General features: G+C 51.2%; 1 protein-coding gene across 11 annotated transcripts in view; it reads right to left on the reverse strand.

The window, feature by feature from the left end:
• Positions 1–8,837, reverse strand: part of TBC1D24 (TBC1 domain family member 24) — a 104,068-nt gene extending 95,231 nt beyond the window's left edge. For 3 of the 11 annotated variants that reach the window (XM_065558665.1, XM_065558663.1, XM_065558661.1), the window contains exon 1: positions 6,995–7,150. The gene's annotated coding sequence lies outside the window, so the exon portion shown is untranslated. Of the gene's footprint in view, positions 1–6,994; positions 7,494–7,595; positions 8,675–8,728 lie in introns of those variants that run through there. The other 8 variants (XM_065558664.1, XM_065558662.1, XM_065558655.1 and 5 more) reach the window with 8 other exon arrangements.
• Positions 8,838–22,015: the final 13,178 nt, after the last annotated feature.

Here is a 22,015-nt window from a genome sequence, read left to right on the forward strand (position 1 = left end):
ATGAGGCTTTCACAACTTTCCTTGGTATGCTGCCAAAAATAGAGGTCAGTAAGTTTTTTCTAGTCCATAGCCCAAATTTTCCCTTCCTTAATTTTGCACATTTACTCCCTTAAGTCGTGCTCAACTGCCTTTTCCCTCCTTGGTGTTAATATTCAAGTTCCCAGACAGGTATGTCTCCATTAGCTAAGCAATACCTATTCAGGCTTTAATGTGTCCTTACCACAGTCAGTATCTTCAATCTTTAAAACAATTTTAGTTCTTTCCCAAACACCTCTAGTTTGTCTGCATTTTTCTGATATTCAAATGCCCAGAAAGCAATATTGTATTCTAGATGCAGTAAAGCTTAACTGTCTGCTCAAGGCTATATGATGCAATGGCATATTCACCCTGAAATAAAAATGAACCATTTTACAGCTGTATCGTATAGCAAGCTCATCTTCAATTTCCTCTCCACTATCATCCTTTGGTCTCGTGTTTAAAATTAGTAATGGAAAAGATTTCCTATTAAATTGTCTGCACTTTGGATTAGTCTCCCCTAAGATATATTGCTTGCATTTGTCTAGGCTGAATCTCATCTCATTTCCTGTCCTTTATCTAACTCCTCTCTCTTTCTATTATTTTCTGTTCTCACTGATGTTCATGCCACCATGTTTTACTATTATCTGCAAATTTAGATTATGACCAGCATAGAGACAACAGCAGTTTCATTATGACCAGCATAGAGACAACAGTAGCTGATAGCATCAGTAGAAGCTTGTAGAGAATTTTTACGAAGTGGGGAAGTTTAATAGATAATGGGAATACACTACTAAAACCCAGGAGAGATCATAACACTAAACAATTAAGGTAAATCAGAGGCATCTGAAAAGAAATGATAAAGTGACTCAGTTGTGAGTGTCCTGTAGACAATGTCTAAAGACACCACTGTGTGCATCAGCATTGTGCCCACATTAATAATAATGTTGTACCAGTGCATACCTATGTCAATTTAGACTACCTAATTGTTCTCTTTATTTGGCCCTAAATGTCCACAAGATTTCTTTGTGAAAAGCAATATATGAGTGCACACACTTAAAAAATTAAAGTTGTCATTACAGTATATAAACTCTTTATAAAACCAGGTCTATTTCCGCCTCTTTCACCCTCTCTGATGTTATTGACTCGAACGGTAACCGTATAGATCATTGTTGCAACCAAGGTCCTGTAGTGGCACCAAATCGCGTACAAAGGAGGTCAAGTAAGGTGTCTGTGAAAAGGTTATGATTTGCTGGTTATGATTATGCTATGATGCACGTTTAATTTTTGTATTTAAAGTATTGGCTCTATACTATCCATATTTCAAACTTGTCCTATGCTTCTGGGTGACACCCCAGACAGTTTGGCATCAGCACTGCCTAGCCTGCTTGATGGCCCATTAAGGACCATCAGCTATACAACTGACCCATTGAGAGACAGTAGATACACCTTATGACTCAGCAAGGCATGCAGGGACATGCCTATGGACAGAACTCTAAGGCTTTCATGCCATGTGCTGGGCAGCTTGTGTTTGAAACAAAGGAAGCACAGGCCACATGGCAAGAGACTATAAAAGGCAGCTGCATCTTCTCCATTTTGTCTTCAATCCTATTTCTTACCTCTGGAGGAACTTTGCTACAAACTGAAGCTTTGAACAATGGACTGAATGACCCATCCAAGCTATGGATGTACTCCAGAGACTTGACTTAAGCCAGCAGTTTATTCCATCACCGCTACAAGCCTGAACCAAGAACTTTGCGATTACTGTATGTAATTAATGCCATTTAACCAATTTTAACTCTCATCTATACTTCTTTCTTTTTATGAATAAACCTTTAGATGTTAGATTCTAAATGGCTGGAAGCAGCGTGATTTGTGGGTAAGATCTGACTTGAATATTGACCTGGGTCTGGGGCTTGGTCCTTTGGGATCGGGAGAACCTTTTTTCTTTTACTGGGGTATTGATTTTCATAACCATTCATCCCCATTCAGAGTGATGGTGGTAGTGATACAAGGGAACTGGAATATCTGAGGGACTTGCTTGTATAACTTCTGGTTAGCCTGTGGGGTAAAACCAAAGTCCTCTCTGTTTGGCTGGTTTGGTGTGCCTTAAGGACCCCCAGCCTTGGGCTGCGACTGCCCTGCTCTAAGCAATTTGTTCTGAATTGATACTCTCAGTAGTGTCCCGCCAAAGGCCGCTTCGTTACACCCTCCCACCCCCCAAAGTAACAAAACCTAACATGAGATTCTTTGCTGGGTTGCTCACAAGGGCATCCTTATCGAGGACATCTATAACATATAATTAATGAATAATCCCTTTCCTGAAAAAGCTAATTACCAATAGCAAGTGTCACCAAAAAGGCGACAAAGGATGAGCTCTTCACTTTGGAGGACAGCCAGGCACTGGCAAAGAGCCAAATATTGTTCCTCCTTTCATTGTAATTTCAAGTAGCTTGCCAAACAATTGCACACAAACACCTTTCAGGCAATAAACTGCCATATTTTAGTGTTTTCTTCTCTAGTCTTTCCAAAGTTCTGCCCCACTGGTGAAGCTGGAGAGTAGGAACATTCAAAAACAGTGTGAGCAAAAAGGCTGCAAATCCTTTTAGAAAAACATAAGTGCAAAATGTTCAACACAGAAATCCTTCACCACAAATGACACCATTGTTGGCAGCCCCCTCAGAAAGGCTGGGGTACGTCTCAATGCAAAAAAAAAAAAAAAATGCAGTTTTTACATCAAGATTGCTACCTAGTGGAGACGAGGAACTATAGTTTTTGACCTTGCCTGCTTAAGTCAAGGTTAACTCCATGCGGGCAGTTTGGGGTTGACTTCAACTATTTACCTAGAAGTAAACTGTCTGTGCCTTGTCTCCAGTGTGATCTTATATTCAGATGGCTCTCGTGATTGAAAACAGTGTTTTCAGCACAAATTATTTAGACTGTGAGTTGAACCAAAATTGGACTGAATTACCTTCTTACCCCTAAAATTTGTCCCTGCTGAGTAGCATGGAGAAGTCACCACTGATGTTGTCTCTAGTTTGAAGTACCAAATAAGTGGATGGGGGACCTGGTTCAAAGACTGTGTAACTGGCACTGTTAAACACTAAATGTACAGTTTTAAAAGATGTGGTTTATACCAAATACCTGCATCTCCTGGCTTCAATCACCTATAAAGAATAATTGCACTTGAAGTATATGAAAGCATGAATGAGAAAATGTGAAATTCCCATAAATACAGTATTGTAGTTATGGACTTGCTCTTCCTATCGCTTAGATTGAAATAAGTAGCTCATCTTGTTATTCATATGAGCACGTTCATCATACGTATCACGGTGCAATACTTATATAGTGCAATTTGTGGTATCTAAATAATGCAGCTTTAGCTGATGTCCTCTTATTATAGACCATCCCTGGACTCTTCTCTCCTATTCAGAATTTTGGCCTTACTATTAACAGCAACTTTGTAGAACATTACATATAAAGCTTACAGGCAATGTGAGTACATCTTTCTTCCATACTTGGGATTGCACAGAGAAGAATTCTTTTCATAGGTGACAGATACTCTAGAAAACTGGCTCTGAAGTTCGTAATATTTCTCTTTTTAGATTTTGTGCTACCAGTTCCTGAAACCAGAAGAAATGTGTACTAGACTCTGCTATGTGGCTTCAGATCAGCAAATCTGTTGTAGCCTGATGTACCACTCCTAGCACCCCGTGCAGTGTATAGAAAGCTAGCACTAACGACAACCCTGCTGTACCCATATTCAGCTATGTCCAATCTAAAGTCTGATGGGTTGAGAAATAAAGAAACCCTTCTTCAGAAACACCACAAAGACCTGCTTTAGTGGGAACTGATGAGGCAAGAGACTATCAGAGCAGATATCTACAGCCGATGAGTTAAATCATTCTTCAGTTTGTGTGTTTTCTAGGAAACCCAGTAACAGGATGATCCACCACACTATTGTTTTAGTCTACGAAATCTCTTCTTCCTAGGACAGTGGTTCTGAATGGTGATGAGCATTTTCCAGCATGTTTCTAGAACTCAGCTATCTTTCTAACTACCCTGGGACAACTCAGCAATTATGCCTATTGGTTTAAGCAGCAGAGAGCCAGAAGAACAACAAACATAGAATTGCAAAGTCCAAGAGCATGAAACCTGCAGATAGCCCTCATGTGTCTGAGCAAGTAATTCAAAACATTAGTTAACTCCACGGCTGGACATCACCAGCACATGCTTTGATCAATACACATGATCCAAGCAAGTCCATCATTAATATAACACAATCAGCCACATCCATTTTTATATTAGTGTGGTCATATGATCAGTTCAGGCAAGTCCAAAAATATTGCATGACTGTAAACTAGCAATTCCTTATTCAAACTGTGAATGTACCACCACCAAGAAGGTGGGAAACTGTTGGGCAAACGGATCGGGACATTATAATGGAACTTACCAGTAAAGTAAGATCTCGGTGAATGAAAATCACGCTAGGCCTGACTTTGGAAATTTAGGATTTCACCTGCCGAAAGCAGGGCCGGCTCTAGGATTTTTGCCGCCCAAAGCAAAAACAATTTTGGCCGCCCCCCCTCGGTTCTTTAATTACCCCACCCCCGGCCCCGCCTCAGCTCCGCCCCTTCCCCAAATCCCCAGCCCTGCCTCCTCCCCGGAGGGAGGGGGAGAAGCGGCGCCCGCGCCGCGGCCACTCGGAGTCTCCCCCCCTCCCAGGCTCTCAAGCCTGGGACGGAGGGGGAGCAGTGGCGCGCGAAACGGCCGCTCGGGATCTCCCCCTCCCTCCCAGGTTTGAGAGCCTGGGAGGGAGGGGGAGACCCCGAGCCGCCGCAGCGCGCGAAACAGCTGATTCGCGCACCGCTGCTCCCCCTCCCTCCCAGGTTTGAGAGCCTGGGAGGGAGGGCGAGTAGTGGCGCGTGAATCAGCTGTTTTGCGCGCCATGGCAGCAGCAGCGGAGGTGAGATAGGGTGGCCGGGGCACATTTTTAGGGGCGGCATTCTGGCGCCGGCCATGCCGCCCCTAAAAATGTGCCGCCCCAAGCACCAGCTTGTTTTGCTGGTGCCTAGAGCCGGCCCTGGCCGAAAGGAATGAAAGGATACCTGCCTTGCAGTCATAGCACAGGGTTGCATATGGAGAATAAACTGCTCTTTGTCTTCCTTCAGGGCACTAATTTCTGCAAGTTATTTACTTCAAATGTTCGGTATTTGGGAAACTTTAAACTTTAAAGCTTGTGATTTTTTTTTTTTTTAAGTTTGTTAGTTTTCTGCCTTTGGTTGTGAACCAGTGTGCCACTCTGTACCTCAAATAGCACCCTGCAACGCCATATTCACCACTGTGATATAATTATGATATGCTTTGTGCAGGTCCCATTTGAGAGGTCATGATCTGTTGAACATTACTATCCTATTGAATTATATGTGTTACCATTGTATTTGAAGTTATGAAGTTTTGCTATCTGTTATTGAAATATGCTGTGCGTCTGGGAGACGACCACAGATAGCCTTTTGGTGGCAGAAAAGGAGCAACTAACCCTTACACACAACCAGATATTGTGCAAAATGTTTATCAGTGAAACAGTCCTGAAATATCACTGCCAATACTTAATTGGTAACTCATGATTTGCATCAGCCTCTAATAAATATAAACTCACATGGTGTTTTGAAGACACTTTGTTATAACTGAGGAGGTAGAAATCAAACCCATAAATTTCAAACCTACCATCTGAAGTTAGAGGTTTTCAGGTTAATTTTTGGAGCCTGGGATTATTTTTATTCCTATTTTGTGTGCACTGTTGCAGAATCAATGTGGAGTTTTCACTGGATTTAAAACAAATATGTTAAAAAATAACAAGCACACTTCAATGTTGTTTACACAAGCAGTTCCCATAATCTACAGGATAATGGAAATTTTAACCTAACAGCAAACAGTCTGCTGCATTAAACCCCACATTATGTGAATAAAAAAAACAAATAGATCGGTATTTCAAATTTAAATCCATGCTTGTCACTTGTGTTTCCAAAACAACAACTCAGTAACCACTAACAATTCAAATTGCTTATGGTGTCAACATCCATGCCAATTGACAGAGGCAGCAGCCAGCAATGCCTGAGCCTACATTTTCCAGATACCACAGAGGGTCCCCAACCTTCCCCATCTTCTCAAAGTTTCCCCACCCCTTGCCCAACTAAAACCTCCCGCCCCCCTCCCACTATCTGAGATTAAAGGCCTTTCTTCAGTCCCCTTCCACTCTCCCCAATAGCTGAGTGCATCCCACTTTTCAGAATACCATTCCCCATCTTCCTGTGACCCCTGTATACTATGTCGCTAGACACACGGCCATCCCAAGCAGTACCTCTAGACCCACTGAACCCCACTGCTACACTCCAACCCCTGTACACTTAGATGTACCCCCAGTCTGCTCACACACCCCAAACTGTACTCCAACTCCCATAATGCACTTCACTGCTCCCCCCAAGGTGCACCCCTACCCCATACAGCACCCCCAACCCCATCACACCCATGTCACATCCCTCCTACTCCTTAATACTACACCCCACACCATCAACCCCAAGGTGCACCCCACTGCTCCCCTATGCTCCAACTCCACCCCATCACCTGCCCCACTGCTCCCCCACCCTCATAGTCCCCAACAGTGCACCCCATTGCTCCCCCACCCCATCACAGCCCTCATGGTACCCCATAGCCCCCAGTGCTGTGCCCCACTGCTCCCCCACCCCATCATAGTCCTCCATACTGCACTATAGTCGCCAACGGTGCACCCCACTGTTCCCCCATCCCCATCATAGTCCTCCATACTGTCCCATAGCCCCCAGTGCTGCACCCCACTGTTCCCCCACCCCCATCACAGCCCTCCATGGCACCCCCGCAGCCTGGGCCGGGTGTGGCTGCCCGCCCCCCAGACCCGCTCCCTAACTCTTTTTGGAAGCTGATCCCCGCCACGCTCCCTTACCCGGCCCGGCGCCGCCTCCGCCGCCCGCTCGGATATCAGCCGCTCCCCCCAGCCTGACAGGCCGGCGCAGGCGCACACGCGAACTCACACTGCCAAGGCGCAGGAGCCAGGCACGATCGCCTTCCAACCGCGAGACGATGGGGGTAGGCGCATGCGCAAGGAGATGGACTGCTTTGCCTCCGCCTTGGCCAGGCCGCCGCTAGGAATATTTTGCCTATGCGCAATAGCAGCGGGAGCTTTGCTCCCTGCCATTTGGCACAGAGGAGCCAGTATGAACCTAGTGCTATACACAGACAGGGGCCTCCTGACCCCGCCCACACCGACCACCCACGCTCACCTAGGGCCCTCAGCCTCAGGGGTCGGGCTAGTGCTGCCCTCCCAGCTCCAAGGGCCCTGGGGCGTGAGAAATGTCACGCGTGGAGCTGGACAAAACGTGCTCCACTGCGAAGCGAGAGGTTGGCGCCAGGGGGCAGCACAGGCCCAGTGCGTTGTGGGGGTGCTTGGCTTCCTCTGAGACATTAGGTTTTGCATGCGGCAAGAGGCAGAGTTCTGGCTGGAGGGGCCACTTGTCTCAACTGCTGGCTCGATCCATGCTCCTTACCGTTAAGGACACAGAAGAGGCCGCATCTTGGAGTGGGGCTGTAAGGAGCTCACTGGATACTGTGCAAAGTGGCCAGGGCACAGGTTGGAAATCAGAAATTTCTTGTTTTGTTCATGGCTGGGCCACTGATTCGCTATGTGAGTTTTGGTAAATCATCTGATAACTCTGTGCCCCCATTTCCCCATCTGTAAAATGGAGACTGTGCTATTTACCAAGGTCCAGTGGTTAGGGCACTAGCCTAGCAGTTGCTTTGCCACAGACTTCTTACACGACAATGGGTAAGTCAATTAGCCTTTCTGGGCCTCATTTCCTGATCTTATAAATAGAGATAATAGCAGTGCCTTACTTCACAGGGATGTCGTGAGCATAAATAAAATAAAGGTTGTGAAGTGCTTTGAGAGCTGATGAAAAGAGCTATGTGGGAGCTAGTGTAGCAAATTTGGTCAAAGAACCACTGGCGCAGCGCCTCCTGTTGGTCATCTGGGAATTAGCTCTTTTCCAGCATATGGAGCCCCCTCTGCAGGCACATGTCTCACCTGCCGCTGGCCCCGTGTCCCTCCTGGTGCCCTTTACCTCAGGGTTTTGCCCCAGCAGTACCCCCATGCTCTGGGTCTCCCCTCCCAAGGGAACCCCCAACCCTCTAAACCTGCCTTGCCTCAGTGGCTACTGCCAGTCATCATCTAGCCTCCTCTCACTGGGGTAAACGGCACTCTGTAAAAGGCCACTCATCATTGTCAAGGGGGTCGGACCAACCGCCTCTGCCTAATCCCAGGCTGCAGCCTCTGCAACCCCAGCACCTGTTTTGGCCTTTTAGCAAGGCCTACAGCCTGGGGATTTACTAGGCTGGAGCTCCCCAGAAGGGCCGGCTTTAAGCCGATTCCCCGGAATGGGGCCCCACAACGTCCAGGGCTGCCGGCGGAGTGAAAAAAAAAAAAAAAGAGCTGCATCCTGCTTCTCCCCCCTCCCTCCAGCGCTTGCGCCACCATACAGCTGATCAGCGCAAGCCTGGGAGGGAGGGATGAGAAGGAGGAATGCGGCGTGCTTGGGGAAGATGCGGGGCCAGAGATCCAATGGGGCAGTGAGGGGGCAGGGATTTGGGGAGGGATCCAATGGGGCAGGGAGGGGCCCCGCACCTGCTAAAGCCGGTCCTGCTCCCCAGCTGCTCTTGCCTTTCCCCAGCCATGCTCCATTCCCTGTTTCCTGAGCTCCCAGGCAGCCAAATCCTTCTCTGTCCAAGGCTGGAGAGAGAGACTCCTCAGCACTTGGCTCACAGCCCTCTTATCAGGGCCAGCTGGGCCCTAATTGAGCTGGCCACACCTGGCTGCTTCCCCAATCAGCCTAGCTTGGGCTGCCTGGCTGGCTGGAGCTCTCCCTCCTTTCCTGGGCTGCTTCTGCTTCTGCTTCCTGGAATCTCCCTCCCTAGACTACCACTGCTGTTGCTGAGTGGGGGGGGGGAGGGGAGGGTTACCATATCTCATAAATAAAAAAAGAGGACCCTGCATGGGCCCTGGCCCCGCCCATTTCCCCACCCCCTAGCCCCGCCCCAACTCCGCCCCTTCCTCACCCTAACTCCGCCCCCTCCTCCCTCCCACTCCCAGCCAGGGGGAAAGTGCTGCCCCAGTGCTACCGGCTTCAGGGTTTGCCGGGCAGCCCCCAAACCCGGGCGCCCCCAGCCGGCGCTTCCCCAGCGCAGCTGGAGCCCGGGAGGGGAAGCGCCCAGCCGGGGGCGCAGGGTCTGGAGGCACGGGGGCTGCCCAAAGCCGGTAGCACTCGGGCAGCCCGGCTCTTAAACAGAGCCGAAGAGTCGGGGAGGAGCAGAGCCGCCATTTTCCCGGACATATTCGGCTTTTTGGCAATTCCCCCCGGACGGGGGTTTGACTGCCGAAAAGCCGGACATGTCCGGGAAAAAGAGGACGTATGGTAACCCTAGGGGGGGGGGGCTTGCTGGCCTGCCCCTCTGCCTCTGGAGGGAGAAGCACGGGCCCCACCACCACCTAGGGGTCCCTCCTGCTTGGCCGGCTGACTGCTGCTTGCTGCTGTTGAGGAGAAAGAAGAGAGGATTCCTACTAAGGGACATTGTGGAGGGGGTCCGTTTACAAACGGAGTGACTTTTACCATCTCTGCTCCTGGGGTGGTGGTGACTCCTATTGCTGTTGAAGGGAGCATGGGGGAGAGGCACGGAGCCCTCCCCCTAACCCATCTGCTCCCCCCCACCACCATCCCCACTGCCGCCCCCTCCACCACACCACGTACCACCTGGACCTGCTCTTTGCCCCTCAACGGGGCTGTTTGTTCCCCACCTTTCACCACCTGGGACTGTTTGCAGCAGTGAGCAGCAAGGACTGAGCTACACAAGCACACATGGGCGCACGTACCTCCCCACCTTGGACTTACCCTATCCCCCCACAGCTGCATTTGGCTGGTGGGGCCCCCTCCCTGCTGTGACCCCTGGCCCCCCCCCCATGTTTGCTCCTCCCCCCTGCAGCCTGCCCCGCCTACCTCCTGCTTTGACCCTCTAGGGGTTTCCCTTTCGGTTGGTTTGCCTGCCTTGCCCTAGCCCTTCAGTATTTGTTACCTGCACCGCCCCAAACTAGCATGAGGGACCACTGGACCCAGGGACCAAATGAGTACGGGGGACAACAAATGAGAAAAACAGGGACTGAAGTGAAGGTCATAAGTTCAAAACGAGGGTACCGGATGGGGACACCGAGCAGAGAACCCTGGACAGCGCCCACTGCTCCTTGCACTCCTCAAAGGTGTTGAGGGAGCCAGTGGACGCTGCCCAGTAGAGCTCTGCCCAGATGCATGAAACTAGGGAGGAATGGAAATAGGCCCCACAGTCGCAGAGCACCCCCTTGTCCAGCATCCTCCTCCTGGTAGTGTAGATGGAGAGTTTGGCCAGGGCCAGGAGGAGGTTGACGAGGAGGTCTCGCGATTTCGTGGGGCCATGGATGGGGTGTGCAAAAAGGAACAGATGCGGGGAAAAGTGCAGCCAGAACCTCAACAAGAGGTTCTGGAGGAGCCAGAATAGGGGCTGCAACCTGGTGCATTCAAGATAGGCGTGTGCCAGGTTCTCCCTCATGCCGCAAAAGGGGCAGGCCTCAGGTACGGGTGTGAACCACGCCAGGTACACGCCGTGCTCATGGCTCCGTGAAGGAGCTGCCAACTGATGTCCCCGGCGGGCCGTGGGATCAAGGTGGAATAAAGGCTGGCCCACGAGGGTGAGGAACCCCGTTTAGGTGGAAGATAGTCCCGCCATTTGCTGTCGAGGCAGGACGCGAGGGTGAGGAAATGCAGTGTGTGGAGCACGAGCGTGTACAGTTGGTCTCTAGGCACGGTTTGGAACCGGACCGGCTGCAGGGTGTGCAACCGGCTCGGGGTGTGGGAACGGGGAGGCCGGGGGGGGGCTCGCGGAACAGGGGTTGAATAAAAATGTCCGGAGGGCCCGGGGTGAGGGGTGGGCGGGGAGCGCCCTCTCGCAGGGCCCGCTGCAGGAAGATGAGAGAGATGGATGACAAGGCGGCCTCCACCTCCTGCAGTACGCACAGGGGGGTCGGAAAGCTGGAGAGCCCTATGCGCCGACCGAGCACATGGGGATCCACCCAGTCCCCCCGTCGTAGTCCAGGAGGTCTCCGGCCCTAGTGGTTTCTGCCAGGACCAACTTCCGGCGCACCGAGGGAGACTCCACCACCTGCACATGTAGATCAGGGTTGTGTACCAGGGGCTCCGCGAGGAGGTCCACCTCCTCGGTGGCCACAAAGGACCTGGTCGCTGAAAAGAACTTCCAGGTCTGGAGGAGGTCCTGGTAGAAGACCGGCAGCTCTGAGAGGTCTTGCGGAAGACCCCTCGGGTGGAGAAAAAAGAGCTGCCGTTCATATCGGAGCCCTCAGATGTGGTGGAGGAAGGTGTGCGCCAACGTGCTCCACGCCGGACTACCTGCACCATAAAGGAGTCTCTGCAGGGCCTGGAGGCGGAAGACATGGACCTGGCTACGAAAGCAGACCCGGCCCTGTCCTCCCTCCTCCAGGGGAAGACTCAGAACCCCCGCAGAGACCCAGTGCAGTCCTGGCCAGAAAAACTCCAGGGCTGTCCTCTGGAGCCTGGCCAGCATCCCCGAGGCCAGGCTCAGGTGTTGAGCCGGTGCCAGAGCATGGACAGGACGAGCTGGTTCAGCACCAGCGCCCTCCCTCACAGGGAGAGACACCGGAGCAGTCCTGTCCATCTCCGCAGCCGCTCACCCACCCTGACCTCTAAATCCTGCCAGTTCTCTGGTGGAGAAGGATGCGTGGCGGAAAGATAAATGCCGAGATAGAGCAGCGGACCCACGCTCCACCGGATGGCTTGGAGCGTAGGTGGGAGGAAGCTCGCCTGCCATCCGTCCCCAACCACCAGGCCAGAGCTCTTGACCCAGTTGACCCGGGTGGAGGAGGCCGCCGAATAAACGGCCTGGCAGGCCTCCACCTGCATCAGGTCGCCCAGGTCCTGGACCATGAGGAGCAGGACCAGCCGCAGCTTCGGCTCCCGAAGCACCAACCCTGCCATCCTCCGACGGAGGAGGCATTGGAAGGGCTCGATCGCCAGAGCGTACAGCTGGCCCGAGAGGGGGCACCCCTGCCATACTCCCCACCTGAAGCTGACCGGCTCGGTCAGGGTCCAGTTGAGCCTGACCAGACACTCCGCCTCAGCGTACAGCACCTGGAGAAAACCTACAAACTGGGGCCCGAAGCCAGACGCCCGCAGAGTGCCCAGGAGATACCCATGGTCCACCCTGTCAAACGCCTTCTCCTGATCCAGGGACAGGAGGGCGAACGACAGACCATCCCTACGCCCCAGCTCTAACAGGTCCCGGACCAAGTACAGATTATTAAAGATGGTCCGGCCCAGGACGGTGTAGGTCTGGTCGGGATGGACTACGTCCGCCAGCACGGACCCCAGCCGCAGCGAGATGGCCTTCTCTACGACCTTGTAGTCCATGCTGAGGAGCGAGACGGGACGCCAATTCCGTAAGTCGCGGAGGTCCCCCTTCTTCGGCAACAGTGCGAGCACGGCTCGCCTGCACGAGAGAGGGAGGACCCCGCTTTTCAAGGACTCAGCCCAGACGGTGACAAGGTCTGGGCCGAGGACGTCCCAGAACATGCGGTAAAACTCCACGGTCAGCCTGTCAATGACCAAAGATTTGTTGGTGGGCATGAGATGGAGGGCTTCCGAGAACTCGGCCAGAGAGAGAGGCAGCTCCAGCTGGTCTCGGTCGCCCGCGCTGACCGTCGGGAGACGAAGTCCAAGTCCTCCAGCAAGCTGTTATTAAAATGCCAATAGGCCGGCCCTGGCCGCTCTGAACTGAGAGAGGCCGTCACGGTCACCAAATGGTGATCCGTGAACGGGGCCGGCCGGATGCTGGAGGCGTGGGCTCGTACCAGATGGAAACGTGACAAATAAATTCGGTCCAACCGGGAGTGGCGCGACCGATCGTCCTCCACCCAGACATAGGGGAAGGTGGTATTGTCGTCCGGGTGGTGGTCGCGCCAGACGTCCACCAGGGAGTGATGGTCCACGATCTCCCTGAGGACGCCCACGGTCGCCTGGGATTTCTCGACTCCTGATCGGTCCCGGTCCTCAAGGGTGGTGTTGATGTCCCCGCCCAGGACCAGGCACTCGCGAGGATCCAAGGGGCCGAGGAAGGCCGACGCCTGCCGATAGAAATGCACTCATTCTGGGCCCGTGTTCGGGGCGTAGACGTTGACCAGGTTTAATGTCAGCCCCTCCACACAGGCCTGGACATGCAGCAGGTGGCCCAGCACGACCTCGGCGACCCCCAGCACCGTGGGCCGTAGCTCGGGGGATAACAGGGTGGCCACCCCGACCGAGCGGGCGCTGGCTGATGTGGCTAAAATATACCCCATTCCCCCACTCCAGCCGCCAGCTAGCCTCGACGGCTGGAGCCGTATGGGTTTCCTGCAGGAAGATCACAGAGTACCCCCGCTCCTGAAGGAAGGAGAGCACCTGGCTCATGCAGAGACCCACCCTACAGCCCCGGGTGTTTAATGTGGCAAAGATGACGGCTTTCATAAGGAGGGCTGGGGCGGATCCTCATGGGCAGGGTGATCGACAGCCTCCAGTGGGCCCCGCAACAAACCATGTTCAACCCCAAAGGTCATGAGGGAGTTGTGGAAGTTGCGGGCCCGCCGGTAGGCTGCAATGTCCTGCCTCCCGGTCCCTCTCCTCTCCCCCAAAAGGGCCCTCACAGCCCGGAGGACGTGATGGAAGTCCCCCCCAGCGCTGGAGGGCGAGCTGCACCTTGCCCTTTGAGCCACGGGTGTCCTTCAGGAAGCGGCGCAGCTCATCCCTCAGGGCAGAGGTGGACACAGCAGCCAATCCACTGCTGTCCTCTGGTGGGGCCCCCGAGAGATCCTTGCGGAGACGGACAAACAAGGGGCCAAGCCCCAGCACTGCTGCGCTGGGCAGCCTGTCTCCATCCCTGGCAAGGAAGGGGGCAACGGAGGGAATAGTGCAGCCCCCATAATGTCGGGAAGGGGAGACACGAAAACCGCCCCCTGAGGGTTGTCTGTGGGTAGCGGGAAAGAGACAACCTTGGTGGCTGCAATAGAATGGGAGGTGGAGGGGAGAGGGACAGGCAATGCTTCGGGGGCAGGAACAGGGACAGGATCTGGAACAGGGAGAGGAGGAGGGGCGGGAACGGGATTGGGACAGGGACTGGAGCGGGTTTGGGAACTGGGACTGGGGTGGGGGCAGGAGAGGGGACAGGAACAGGATCAGGGACAGGGATTGGAATGGGAACGGGGACAGAGAAAGATCCAGGGTCCCCAACTGCTGAGCTGCTGGGGTGCGGCTCCTCTCGACCAGGACTCAGGGCAGGAGGGGGGCCTTTGCTGGCGCTGGGCACAGGCGTCACTGCAAGTGCATCACCCGCAGCCACGGCATCCGGCATGATGGAGTCGTCAGGGGGGCCCCCCTCCGGAGGGGAGGCTAACCGCTCCACCCAGGTGGGAGAGGGTGTTGTCACAGGCTCAGGGCCCAGCCACTCGGCATCGGCCGTCGCCCTGAGGGGCTCAGCAGCCTCACATGGGGTGGTATCTGTGGCCGGGCTGATAGGTAGGGCCAGGGGCGCCCCAAGGACAAGAGCAGGGGCTACAGCATGGGGTGAGAGGCAGGGAGGAGGAGGGGGCTGCGGGGCTAAGCCACCGCCCAGATCAAGGCCCACTGGTGGGGGGGTCATCCTCCCCCTGGGTGACAGGGGTCAGACCCAGGGCCTCGATCTTGTCAAATATTGAGGTGAATTCAGTCCCCGTGGCCTGAGAATCCTCCCTACCAGTCACAGAGGCAACAATTGCCCCGGTATCGGTGGTGGGCACAGGTAGCATAGAGGCCATGGAAACTTCCACAGAGGCCGCCTCAGGGGGGGCCTCGACAAGGGGGGCAGGATTGCCTCCATCTGCTTCCATGGCTGACGCCTCCTGCTGGGCTCCATCCGGGGGCACGGCGGAAGATTTAGCAGCCCGCCCACCTCCTGGGTTTCCAATAAGACTACAGCTAGGCATTATGATTAAGGCTACGTTTTAGTCATGGGTATTTTTAGTAAAAGTCATGGACAGGTCACAGGCAGTAAACAAAAATTCACAACCCATGACCTTTCCATGACTTGTATTTTATACCCCTAACTAAAACTTGGGTTGGGGGGGGGGCGCGGATGCTCTGGCGGGGAGGCGGACAGCAGCGTGCAGCCGGGGACCCCCACTAGTGCTGGATGGGGTGAACAGTGGTGTGTGACCAAGGACCCCTGCTGGTGGTGGGATGGGGGACCAGGTGGCGGCGTGCAGCCCAGGATCCCCACTGGCGCTGCGGGAGGGGTAAAGGTTGGCGGGGCTGGAAGTCTCCCTACACAGCTCCACGTGTCCCTGCAGCTTCTAGAGGGAGGGAAGGCCAGGGGGGCTCTGCGTGCTACCCCCCACCACAAGCTCCGGCGCCGCAGCTTCCATTGACTGGGAACTGCAGCCAATGAGAGCTGCAGGGGTGGCACGCGGAGCCCCTGGCCTCTCCGCCTAGGAACTGCAGGGACATGCCGGCTTCTTCAGGGGAACCCCCTCTGATATAGGTGCTGATTCCATGGATGCTCCAGGGCTGGAGCACCCATGGGGAAAAATTAGTGGGTGCTCTGCACCCACTGGCAGCCAAGCTCCCCTCCCCCCCCCCGTCCCACCTCCTCCCCCCCCCCCGAATGCGCCGTGTCCCTGCTCCTCCGCCTACCTCCCAGCGCTTCCCCCTGGCCACCGCCAAACAGCTGTTTGGCAGCATGCTGGGAGGGAGGGGGAGGAGCAGGAATGTGGCACGCTCAGGGGAGGAGGCGGGGAAGAGGCAGGGCCGGGGTGGGGATTTGGGGAAGGGGTTTAAATGGTGGCGGGGCAGGGGTGGGAAGAGGTAGGGTGGGGCAGGGCTGCATGGAAGGGGTGGAGTGGGGGCAGGGCCGGGGGCAGAGGGGGTATCGAGCACCCAGGGGAAAGCGGGGAAGTTGGTGCCTATGCCCCCTGAGGTAAGCACCACCCTGCACCCCAAATCCTTGCTCTAGCCCTGAGCCCCCTCCCACAACTGAACTGCCCCAGCCGGTGTGGCTGGCCCAGGGGCTGCTTGGTCTACTCAGTCAGCCCTGGAACCTGCCACACTGGCCGCTTCAGAGGTCATGGAAAGTCATGGAATCCATGACCTCCGTGACAGACATGCAGCCTTAATTATGATATCCTCAGATGAAAAGCACTATATAAGTACAGAATATAATTATCACTGTGGGTATACTTTAAGATCTGGATAGCTTGCTACTCAGTAACAAAGTCAGTGTCTTTTAGCAAAGCTTGAAGTGGCCAGGACAGAAATCAAGGAAGCCAGGAAGAACTTTCATAATGTTTATTTTGTTTTATTTTATTTGACAACAAAGCTTTCTGTCACAATTGGATAAGTAACGAGCACACTAAAGAATCAGTGACTAATAAAGCACTATTATTAATCTTTTATACAGCACCATATATGTATACAATTTTGTGATGTCGGTAAGTCCCTGCCAAACAGATAATGGAGCCCTGCCCTAAAAGGGTTTCAATCTAACTGTGCAGACAAGAAACAGTGGAAGAGAACATAATAAAAAATACACAGAGCAGGGGGGTGCTGTTGCTACATGGAATGGGTGGGGTTTTAGGAGTTCCTAGTATTTGTGATATCCACCCAAATGCAACTGGACAGTAAAGTGAAACAAGATAGAAGTTACAGGAACCTCAACACCCAGAAATGAATGGGTTTAGCCATGCGTGGAGGTTTACAAACACTGCCACAATGGTCCATCTCAGCTATCCTGTCTCTGACAGCTGGAAGATGATGTCATAATCCCACTCCATTTCCTTTTGGAAAGAGTGCTGGAGTTCCTCTCTGTGACTGAAATTAAAAAATAAACCTGTTAATGTGTGGATGCTTCTGAGGTTGCTTGAGACTCACTGAGTACTGCTGTGGGAAGTTACAAATGACTGTCATTAAGCGTGTGATAGAGGCATTTCCAGAAGCTATAATGAAAAATCATTAAGTAATCAAAGTATTTGCTGACCCTTTTCCAACGCTGGTGATACAAGAAATATAATTTACTATAATTATATATTTATTTCTTGAGTGTCATACAGAGCACTTACACACATGGAAAGAGATGCATTCCCTGCCCCAGAATGAGGAAAAATGAAGGAGTAGCAAGGAAAGAGGATTAGGAAAAGTGTAGCAGGAAAGGGAGAGGAAACAGGGAGATATGAGGTCAAAGACAGAGGTCGGAATGAAGTTATGTACAGTGCTTGACAGTGAGAGGCCATGTTTCAGTCTCCTAGGTCAGAATTCTGCCTGCTGAAGCATTCTATATATATTCTCAACTTTCTCTCTCTACTTACCGGGTTTTGGGTCTGCGAAAGATATTCTTGATTAGGCACCTCATAATGGACGATGCTTTTGCAGTATAGGCTTCAAGTTCTTTCTCAATGTCACAACAGAGCTGAGGTTGGTGAAATCACTGACAATCTCAACTGGGTAGTTCCCTGCTAAATTGCTAGAGTCTGCAGCATGTTATAAACCACCAACTAAAAGAATTTTGGTGAGGAAGTGCAGTGCTATTATCCCCATTGTATACATGGGGAACTGAGGCACAGGGACACTAAGTGTTGAACCTGCTGTGGCTCTTTTCTTGGGGGACCAACAGCATTGAGCATGGCAAGAAAAGAGGGAACAGACTTTGAGATAAGGCATGAACTGTGGTGCAATTTCTAGTGGAGTCAGAGCCCTATTTAACATTTTGCCAGGGAGTCGTCCTTTTCTCATTATGCTTTTTTTTTGCCACCTAGGAATGGAGATGATCTGGCTCTTTAAAGGTGCATGCAACTGGTACACCTGCTTGCCTGGAAGCCCTCAGGACATCGAGCTCCCATTGACTTCAGTGGGAGTTCTGTATACAGACAACTTGTAGAATGTTGCATTGGAAGTACTACAAAAATGTTCTCTGTCTACCTGAGAGGAAGGATGGTTCAGTGGTCAGTGGCTAGCTTGGGACCTGGGTTCAACTCCCTGCTCTGCCACTGAATTCCTGTGTGTCCTTGGACAAGTCACTTAGCTTCTTTGTTCACCATTCATACAGTGGAGATAATAGCACTGCCCTTCCTCACAAGGATGTTTTGTGGATAAATACATTAAAGACTGTGAGGTGCTTGGATTACTATGGCGATGGGAGCCAGAGAAGAACCTTAGGTATCTCCCTGAATTCTTGACATGGAGGTACCTGAATACTTCTCAGGAACAGGAATGACAACACTAACTCTCTTGAGTCCCTCCCTATGGGATGTTGCAGTGGATCATAGCTGTTGTGGGAGGATGTGGTCACGGAGAGCAGGATAGGGACCAGGGTGGATTTGATTTAAATCAAATTGATTTAAATCACTAGTCAGGAAGACTTGATTTAATCATGGATTTCTACATAAAAGTGTATTTTGTTGGTTGTTATAACCTTAATACATTTTCTTCACAACTCACAAATAGATGAGACCCAAACTGGGTCTCTTTTACGGCCTGCTGCCATTATAGGTTTTCCCTTCTAGTGAGAGAATGGTATGGTAGATCTCAAATCAATGAAGGCTACACTCAGAAAGACCTCAAGACTTCTGGAATATGCGGCTCAAACAGTTTCACTTTTGTTGCTACTGTTTGTCCCTCCCTTCTCACATTTACCTCCAGACTTCTCCTTGTCCAGATCTATCCTGCCCCCCAACAATCTTCTATTCATTGAACCTTTTGAAACTTTGCACTTTTAGAGAAAGGTAAGGGACTGACTCTGTACAGAAATTTGCAAAGGGGCAATAGAGTTGAGGTCTGTTATTTCTCACCTCTCTATATTTATTTATTTATTAAAAACATTTTTGCTGATAACAAGCATGTTATCTCTGGACACATAAATCCACAGTTTGAGAACTGCAAAACTAAGCATCTCTGATGGTATCTTCTAGACTTAGCAGAGTTGCATTGGGTAGATAGAAAGATTAACCTAAATAATCTATACAGAAGCCCCTGGCACTAAATAAAATAGGATCCCCAATCCATGAACTATTGGAACTCATTTACAAAACTTTTCTTAAAAATTACATGACTATATTGTCTCATACTATAGAATTAGAATTTATAATCCCTATTCCATGATGAGATATCTTTGAACTATAATGTATCTTAATTAAAACTATCTTTAGATAGTTTTTTTTCCTCAAAAAGCATTTTATCAAAAAAAATCTGATTTAAATAAAAAAAATCAGATTTTTTTGATTTTTTTTAAAAAAGTCATTGATTTTTATCCACCCTGGTAGGGACACAGTCCTTTAGGGAGCTAAGGCCAATTTTAAGGAACTCTCCGCAAATCAGGACACGGATTATTACCAGTGGGGAACCAGCACAGACATTGGAGCAGTGGGGTGAGATGGTAGGTCAGAACAGTATTCTAGGGCTAGGAGAGGTTGGCAAATGCTGTTGCAGGGAACTAGCTGACAGGTTGCTGAGTGAAGGCAGCATAGAAGAGGTGGGTTTTGATTGTGCTTTTAAAAGATCTGGAGAATATGTTACTATTCAAGATGAGGGAACTACATGCTCCAGGAGCCATGAACCTTTCACCACTAGCTCACCAGGTAGAGCTCAGGTCTAGGCCAGAACACAGTTTGGCAGTAATGGCTAAAAGCAGATAACATCTAACAGTGGTTTGGTGACCAATGGGAAATGAAGTTGAGGACCCAAGACTAGTTCCTAGTGGATAAGTATCTGAATCACAAAAAATTGCCACCATAATTGGATCCCTTGTTAGCAGCTTTGCAGAAGCCAAGGGATGAGTGGACCATGGAGATTCAACTGTCCTCTAAGCCCAGGTCAGGAGTAATGTATGTTGGCCCCAGGGCACAATGGGGGATGTTTGCAGTGCCACTGCCTTTTCTATGGATAAATAAAGGATTTAAGTCAGGCAGCTCTCATGAGCACTAGAAAGGTCACATGGCACATGTAAAAATTTGGTCCAGATGGTGGCTGCAATGAAATCAGTTCCTGGCAGAGGTGAATAGGGAGTTGTTGGGGGTGGAAAGAGTGAGTGGAAATGAGAAATGGCAGAGTAGATGGAGTGATTTGGGATATAGAGAGAGTTGGCAACACAGTGGTATATGGGTATTGAAGCCGAGCATGGGATGTTTGGAATGGATACAGGAGTGGGTGAAGCACCAGCAGAGATCTTCCAGGCTGGGCGGTTTGGACATACACCTTTACCCTGATATAAAGGTATATATATGTATATATACCCGATATAACACGAATTCTGATATAACGCAGTAAAGCAATGCTCCGGGGGGGTGGGGCTGCGCATGCCGGTGGATCAAAGCAAGTTCAATATAATGTGGTTTCACCTATAACGCAGTAAGATTTTTTGGCTCCCGAGGACAGTGTTATATCAAGGTAGAGGTGTATTTGCTGCAGTGCTCTGTACAGATTGGAGTGTGCCCCAGTTTGCGACTGAGCATCTGGGAGAGCAGCAGTTTGTACAAAGCTAAAGACAATTAGCCAGTCTCTGTACCTCAGGGATTGGCAACCTTTGGCACGCGTCTCGTCAGGGTAAGGACCCCTGGCGGGCCAGGCCGGTTTGTTTACCTGCTGCGTCCGCAGGTTCAGCCGATCGTGGCTCCCACTGGCTGCGGTTCACCACTCCAGGCCAATGGGGGTGGTGGGCCAGCACATCCCTTGGACTGCGCCGCTTCCCACCGCCCCCATTGGCCTGGAGCGGCGAACCGCGGCCAGTGGGAGCCGCAATTGGCCAAACCTGTGGATGCAGCAGGTAAACAAACTGGCCCGGCCCGCCAGGGGTCCTTACCCTGGTGAGCCGTGTGCCAAAGGTTGCCGATTCCTGCTGTAGTGTTACAGAAAGCATTGCCTATAGGGCCTGCAGGCTCTGAAACAAGCAGTGCTGCATGCACAGAACTCTCCTTTACCTGGAAGGCAGAAATATCTGAGGAAGTGTGACCCCCTGTGGGTAAAAACAGGAACTACCATGTGGATAACTGGACACATTCTTTTTCATAGTGTGCACCACATCTTAATAGAAAACTTGTCTTGTGGGCTGCCTTCACTCTAATCCATGATAGCACAGCACCTCTCTTCTCCTCGGTGATTGGATAACATTCATGTGGCAATTTCAGCAAGGACTACAAGCAAAATTAAGAAAGCAGGTGTGTATTTTTCACTTCTTTTAATACAGTTTAGCAGCTAGACACAAGGAGGGGTCATCATGCGGCCAGCCAGCCAGGTAGTTCTTCATGGATAACCAGCAAGTGCTTCAGGGACCACAGTTTGGGAGCTGCTGTTCTAGGTCAGTCAGCCATATTGCAGTATACTCAGGCTAGGATTGTATTGCTTGTGTTTCCCATCCCATTCACTTTATTTATTTCTTGCTATCTTCTGCCTCCCTAGGTGTGATGCTATCTGCCTTTCCTCCTGGAGATTCGGTGCTAGTTCAGTCCGCACGCTAAGACCCTTTGTGTCACCTGCTCCTCCTGGCATACACATGGGTACTCATTATGAGCATTACTCTTTAGTGACCTCTAGCTTGGATAAAGAACAGGAGTATTTGTGGCACTTTAGAGACTAACAAATTTATTAGAGCATAAGCTTTCGTGGACTACAGCCCACTTCTTCGGATGCATATAGAGTGGAATAAATATTGAGGAGATATATATACACACATACAGAGAGCATAAACAGGTGGGAGTTGTCTTACCGACTCTGAGAGGCCAGTTAAGTAAGAGGGAAAAAAAACTTTTGAAGTGATAATCAAGATAATCCAGTACAGACAGTTTGATAAGAAGTGTGAGAATACTTAC

Source organism: Chrysemys picta, chromosome 10 (assembly GCF_011386835.1).
Source record: "Chrysemys picta bellii isolate R12L10 chromosome 10, ASM1138683v2, whole genome shotgun sequence".
Lineage (NCBI taxonomy): Eukaryota > Metazoa > Chordata > Testudines > Emydidae > Chrysemys > Chrysemys picta.